Below are 7724 nucleotides of genomic sequence, written 5' to 3' on the forward strand. Positions count from 1 at the left end.
CTATAGGTCAGTCTGAACACAGCGATATGCATGGTTACTAGTTTTTCTAACGTGTTACTATTTTTATTAGCAGTAAAACTTTTTTTTTTGCAAATAGACATATTTAAATTGGCCCTATTGTTATTACTATAGCGCATTTATTTTTTCACCTACAGGGTGGTATGGGGTGTCATAGTTTTTATTAGTAACGTTTTTTTGATCAAACGTATTGATCGCCATTGATCATTTAAAATAAGCAATCTCTGCGTCTTTTTACCACGTTTTGTTCACGCCGTTCACCAATAGTATTGTTTTATTTTAATAGATCGGACGATTAAGCACGCTAGGGTATATTGTATGTTAATTAACTTTATTATTTTTATGTGTTTTATGTATGAAATGGGAAAGGGGGGGCCTATGGGGCATTTTTAAAAACTTTTATTAATTTTTATTTTTTTTTTACACTTTTTAAGTACCCTTAGGGGACTTTTACATTATTAGATTACATTACATTCACTGATCACTACTATGCTATAGCATAGCAGGGATCAGTGTAATCTGCAATCTTCTGATAGATCAGAAGACTGCAGACCTGACTGCACGAAGGAAGGTAGGGGACCTCCGGCAGTCAGGAAATGTGATCGGGATCCCCGCAGACATGTTGTGGGGGTCCCGATTGCTAAGTGACCGGAAATGCTCCAGTCGCTTATACTTAAACGCCGTGGCACGATCGTGGCGTTAAAGGGGTTAATGGCCGGTGGTGGCGCGATCGTGGCGGCCCGCCATTAAGGGTGATGGCCTGGCTGCAGATAGCAGCCTATCCTCACTGGCTATGGAGCGAGTTCAGCTCCAGAGCCCGCTCCATAGCCCAGGACCCTGGCAGAGCGTACATTTACGCCCTCCTGTGTTAAGGCACCGGCAGTGGGGGCGTAAATGTACGCCCATAGTCGTTAAGTAGTTAAAAGGGTTATGGAAAGATTAAAAGTTACTACCAGTGAACAGGATAGGGAATAACTAGCTAACTGGTGGGAGTCTGACTGCTGAGACGCCCCAATGATGGGCCCACAAGAATGGAGCTCTATAGTCCCCCTAGTGAATGGAGCAGTAGCTGAGACGCTCATCCATCTATCCATTTACTCTTCAGGGATGCATAATTCACAAGGGGAACTTGTGATTCTTGTGATTGATGAATTCCCCAGAAGTTATCCCGCCCTGTGGATAAGTGATATGTTTTATCCACATATTATATATCCAGTAAGTGGTGGTCCCAGCTTTGGGCATGTCCAGGAGGAGATGTGGCTGATGTATCTGATGTCATTATGGAAAAAACCAAGCAAGCACTGACACAAGGAAGGGAATAGGAAAAATTACTCACTACCTGTAGTTCTCCATTTGTCACCGCTACTTTGTAACAATGCTGTGTGACAGGTACCAGCGAGGAGGAGCAGCACAGGAAAAACTTTCATGAAAAGACAGATTTCTCCTGCAGCAGATAATGTTGGGGGCACTGGGGGTCTTATTTCTGTGACACTACCGTTCAAAAGTTTAGGGTCACCAAAACAATTTTGTGTTTTCCATGAAAAGTCACACTTCTTCACCACCATACGTTGTGAAATGAATATAAAATAGAGTCAAGACATTGACAAGGTTAGAAATAATGATTTGTATTTGAAATAACATTGTTCTTACATCAAACTTTGCTTTCGTCAAAGAATCCACCTTTTGCAGCAATTCCAGCATTGCACACCTTTGGCATTCTAGATATTACTCTATTGAGGTAAGCTGGAGAAATTGCACCCCACGCTTCTAGAAGCAGCTCCCACAAGTTGGATTGGTTGGATGGGCACTTCTGGCGTACCATACGGTCAAGCTGCTATCACAACAGCTCAATGGGGTTCAGATCTGGTGACTGCGCTGGCCACTCCATTACCTATAGAATACCAGCTGCTGCTTCTGCTGTAAATAGTTCTTGCACAATTTGGAGGTGTGTTTAGGGTCATTGTCCTGTTGTAGGATGAAATTGGCTCCAATCAAGCGCTGTCCACTGGGTATGGCATGGCGCTGCAGAGTGATAGCCTTCCTTATTCAGAATCCCTTTTACCCTGTACAAATCTCCCACCTTACCAGCACCAAAGCAACCCCAGACCATCACATTACCTCCACCATGCTTACCAGATGGCGTCAGGCATTCTTCCAGCATCTTTTCATTTCTTCTGCGTCTCACAAACGTTCTTCTTTGTGATCCAAACACCTCAAACTTGGATTCATCCGTCCACAACACTTTTTTCCAGTCTTCCTCTGTCCAATGTCTGTGTTCTTTTGCTCATCTTAATCTTTTTCTTTTATTGGCCAGTCTCAGATATGGCTTTTTCTTTGCCACTCTGCCCTGAAGCCGAAAATCCCACAGTCGCCTCTTCACTGTAGATGTTGACACCGTAGTTTTGCGGGTACTATTTAATGAAGATGCCAGTTGGGGACCTGTGAGGCGTCTGTTTCTCAAACTAAAGACTCTAATGTGCTTATCTTCTTGCTTAGTTCTGCAACGCGGCCTCCCGCTTCTTTTTCTACTCTGGTTAGAGCCTGTTTGTGCTGTCCTCTGAAGGGAGTAGTACACACCGTTGTAGGAAATCTTCAATTTCTTAGCAATTTCTCGCATGGAATAGCTTTTATTTCTAAGAACAAGAATAGACTGTCGAGTTTCAGATAAAAGTTCTCTTTTTCTGGCCATTTTGAGCATTTAATTGACCCCACAAATGTGATGCTCCAGAAACACAATCTGCTCAAAGGAAGGTCAGTTTTGTAGCTCCTGTAACGAGCTAGACTGTTTTCAGATGTGTGAACATGATTGCACAAGGGTTTTCTAATCATCAATTAGCCTTCTGAGCCAATGAGCAAACACATTGTACCATTAGAACACTGGAGTGATAGTTGCTAGAAATGAGCCTCTATACACCTCTATATGTAGATATTGCACCAAAAACCAGACATTTGCAGCTAGAATAGTCATTTACCACATTAGCAATGTATAGAGTGTATTTGTTTAAAGTTAGGACAAGTTTAAAGTTATCTTCATTGAAAAGTATAGTGCTTTTTCTTCAAAAATAAGGACATTTCAATGTGACCCCAAACTTTTGAACGGTAGTGTATATATATAAAATTTATATAGATCTGTTCAGCACCCCTTATTTCCTATTACATATAACTTGAATTAGTTACATTGGTAATGTCAAGTCCATTTTAAGACGATATTCCATTATCCCAATACCTCAGTAAATGAGCCACAGCTTACACAGATAATAAAGGGGTACTCCAGTGTTTTTTTTTTCTTTTTCTTTCAAATAAACTGGTGTCATAAAGTTTTATAGATTTGTAGATTACTTCTATTTAAAAATATTCAGTGTTCTAGTACTTATCAGCTACTGTACGCCCTACAGGAAGTGGTGTATAGTTTCCAGTCTGACACGGTGCTCTCTGCTGCCACCTCTGTCTGTGGCAGTAACCGTCCAGAATCATAGCAAATCCCCATAGAAAAACCTGACATGGACAGAGGTGGCAGCCGAGAGCCCTGTGTCAGACCGCAAAAAGTATACCACTTCCTGTAGGACATACAGCAGCTGACAAGTACTGGAAGACTTGAGATTTTTAAATAGAAGTAAATTATAAATCTGTACAATTTTCTGACACCAGTTGATTTGAAAGGAAAAAAAATGCTGGAGTACCGCTTTAATAGGATATTCTCAAAGAAAGGGGGCTCACTATAGTCTACCCCTTTAATATGAGAGCCAGGCAAATAGCTGATCTCCCAAGGGAAGCATGCAGCCAAGGGTTAATTTTTCAAAACCTTTTTATTTTTTTCAGCTTGATCATCATATACATGGTCTTGTGAGGTGTGGCCAGAGCTGACCTTTAATATGACTAGTGGGAATTGATCTGTATTCAGCTGTAAAACTATGGGGCTTCTTATGAAATTTCTGTGTTGCAATGCCACATTTTGGCCACAAGATGTCACTCCAGCAAAAATAGGAGGAGAGGATGCAGGAGACTGCAAGCAGGAAGTGAACGAGTGTGTGGCTGTGGGCAGCCCTGCTTAGCTCCACATGTATCAGAAGAGCTGGAGCTTTGTGTAGTGAACCCCTGGTGGTGTTGGTCGGAGAAGCGGACGGTCACTTGCTAGGTGTTAAGGTGTGACGCCACACTGGAGGTGGTTGGCCGAGATACAGCCGGACCTTGGAATGTTATGTTGTGACGCCAGTGCCTGGTGGGCACACAGGTGTTATGGCACACCTGCTTTTATTTTATAAGGCTGGTTGTACCCTTTTGCCTGTTTTCAGTGTCCTGCCATGTTGCTACTGGGTCCCTTGGGTTAGAGTGATCACGGATGGCCAGAGCGGTGTAGTGATCCTCCCGGACTATAGGACCCGCCACCCACAGAAAGGGGAAGTGTCCCAAGGTTGTGGTGTGTGCTGTGTTGGTGCATTGCAAGTAATCACAGAGTCTCTGTAGTGTAGAAAAGGCTGGTATACTATTTGCAAATGTGCAGCAGGTAATACAGAATAGCTAGTATAAAGTTTCTCTGGGTAAAACACAATAAATACTTGACAGTACAGCAACCTGATCAGTAGTAGAAGTGCAGTGTAGGATATAGTTGTGCTGACTAGGTAGTGCGTTGAGTGATACAAACAAACAGAGTAGTAGTGAGGAGAATGCCGTGAGAGTCTCAACCCAAGTAGTACTGTGCCCTGCCGGGATGTCCCGACGTCACAACATTTTCCCATCTTCGTCATTGAATCTTTGCATTTATTAAATACTTTCTCTTTTACTGTTGACTAGAAGAACATTTCTTTGGAAGGTCTCCACTATGACGTAACCCCCGCTGGCCATAGACTGAAGCTGGGAGCCTCGGTGATAAGTACAGTGCACAGAGGGTGGAGGGCCCATGGCTAAAATATATTCATATTATCCCTCCCTGACTAATTCCTGCCTTGTGACGCCTCATTCAGTCACATCTAATAGGGAGGACACACATGAAAAGTCATCACTTACTTATTTGTGACGCTTCGTTTATATCAAATGAGCAAGATCTGATCAGGGAACAAGTGAATAAACTGATGACGGGCAGCAGATAGTCCACAAAACCCTCTTATAGGTCTAGCCCAGGATTAAAAGTAAAAAGGGTGTGCTCATTTTTTCCTGGAAATGGCTGCACTTTGGCTGAAGGCTGTGTGTGGTACCAAAATTATGTTCCATTAAAATAAATGAAGACACCATTTTTTAAAGGGGTACTCTGGTGAGCAAAAAAATCAGTGGGTGTCAGAAAGATATACAGATGTGTAAATTACTTCTATTTAAAAAAAAATCGCAAGTCTTCCAGTACTTATTAGCTGCTGTATGTCCTACAGGAAGTGGTGTCTTCTGTCCAGTCTGACACAGTGCTCTCTGCTGCCACCTCTGTTCATGTCAGGAACTGTCCAGAACAGGAGAGGTGGGATGCTGTGGACAGTTCCTGACATGGACAGAGGTGGCAGCAGAGAGCACTGTGTCAGACTGGAAAGAATATGCCACTTCCTGCAGGACATACAGCCACTGATAAGTACTGGAAGACTTGAGAATTTTTAATAGAAGTAATTTACAAATCTGTACCCATTTAAAAGCCCCTGAAATGCGGAAGCAGCTGTAGTATAAATGCTGAGCTTGAGATCACAGATTATGGGGGCCAAACAAATTCATTTTTGAAGACACAGATGTAGGTGATACCAGGATTTTGCTGTTATTTATTCTTCAGAAAAGTCAACGTCTCCCGTGACTCACAAACATTCCAACTCTAAGGAGTTAAAAAATAACTCCCCCCCCCTTAATTAACAGAAATTACAAATATATATATATATATATATATATATATATATATATATGGTTGACGGGGACCACGGCCGGTGGGAATTTCGAATGGTGAGTATAAGATCTGCGTCGCAGTGTTTTTTTTGTTTTTTTTCTACCGCCAGAGTTGTCCTTTAAGTGACAAATCCTGATCTTTTATATATTTTCATGTTATATAAAATGATATTGCCCACTTCTTACTGAGGTCAGTGGCCGGCTTCAGCTACGCCAATTCAGCAGTAAAATATCCCTTGAAAATAATGTCATCTGTGTCAGTGGAGGAAGAGAGGATATGGAAATGCTGTAACCACACAAGTGGCTGCGGAATATCAGCAATACATATATATAAAGCAAGACGTCTGGAACAGCGACAGACATGAATATTTCTGGTAAAGTAACGTCAACCGGTGTATGAATCCATCAACCTGCATCACTGCCACCTTTTATGCGTCTTACATTGAGGTTTAGGCCATAAATAGAGGAGCCTTGAAGGGGCTTTACTCAAGGATCTACTGTCTACACTTTACTCCTCAAAATGTCAGGTCTGTTTACATGACGTGTAGGTACGAGATGTCAGCATAGTCTAGATGAAGGGATAAGCCTGACCTGGTTGTGGGTGGTGAAGTAGTGGTTTATAGTGACATTCAGGACTGACTACAGACAACTTCAGGAATGATATACAGAGTGTTCAGACCCTGACCGATCTCCAGAACGAAACGAAAAAAGTGCAAGCTAAGTGCATTCCTCTACAGCCCAATGACCGAGGCAGGTACAGTACAGTACACTGTTGGGCTATGTTCATAAAAACGGCAGTGGCCATCTATCAGTAATGACAGCTGCAAATACTATTCATGATCATTACATATGATGCCCCCTAAATATAATACTGCTAAGCACCGAATATATTACCGCCATATACTGTGCCCATGAATGTAATACTGCTATGCACCAAATATATTACCGCCATATACTGTGCCCATGAATGTAATACTGCTATGCGCCGAATATATTACCGCCATATACTGTGCCCATGAATGTAATACCGCTATGCACTGAATATATTGCCGCCATATACTGTGCCCATGAATGTAATACTGCTATGCACCGAATATATTACTGCCATATACTGTGCCCATGAATGTAATACTGCTATGCACCGAATATATTACCACCACATACTGTGCCCATGAATGTAATACTGCTATGCACCGAATATATTACTGCCATATACTGTGCCCATGAATGTAATACTGCTATGCACCGAATATATTAGCGCCATATACTGTGCCCATGAATGTAATACTGCTATGCACTGAATATATTACCGCCATATACTGTGCCCATGAATGTAATACTGCTATGCACCGAATATATTACCACCACATACTGTGCCCATGAATGTAATACTGCTATGCGCCGAATATATTACTGCCATATACTGTGCCCATGAATGTAATACTGCTATGCACCGAATATATTACCACCACATACTGTGCCCATGAATGTAATACTGCTATGCACCGAATATATTACTGCCATATACTGTGCCCATGAATGTAATACTGCTATGCACCGAATATATTAGCGCCATATACTGTGCCCATGAATGTAATACTGCTATGCACTGAATATATTACCGCCATATACTGTGCCCATGAATGTAATACTGCTATGCACCGAATATATTACCACCACATACTGTGCCCATGAATGTAATACTGCTATGCGCCGAATATATTACCGCCATATACTGTGCCCATGAATGTAATACTGCTATGCACTGAATATATTACCGCCATATACTGTGCCCATGAATGTAATACTGCTATGCGCCGAATATATTACCGCCATATACTGTGCCCATGAATGTA

Source organism: Dendropsophus ebraccatus, chromosome 7, assembly GCF_027789765.1.
Source record: "Dendropsophus ebraccatus isolate aDenEbr1 chromosome 7, aDenEbr1.pat, whole genome shotgun sequence".
Taxonomy (NCBI): Eukaryota; Metazoa; Chordata; class Amphibia; order Anura; family Hylidae; genus Dendropsophus; species Dendropsophus ebraccatus.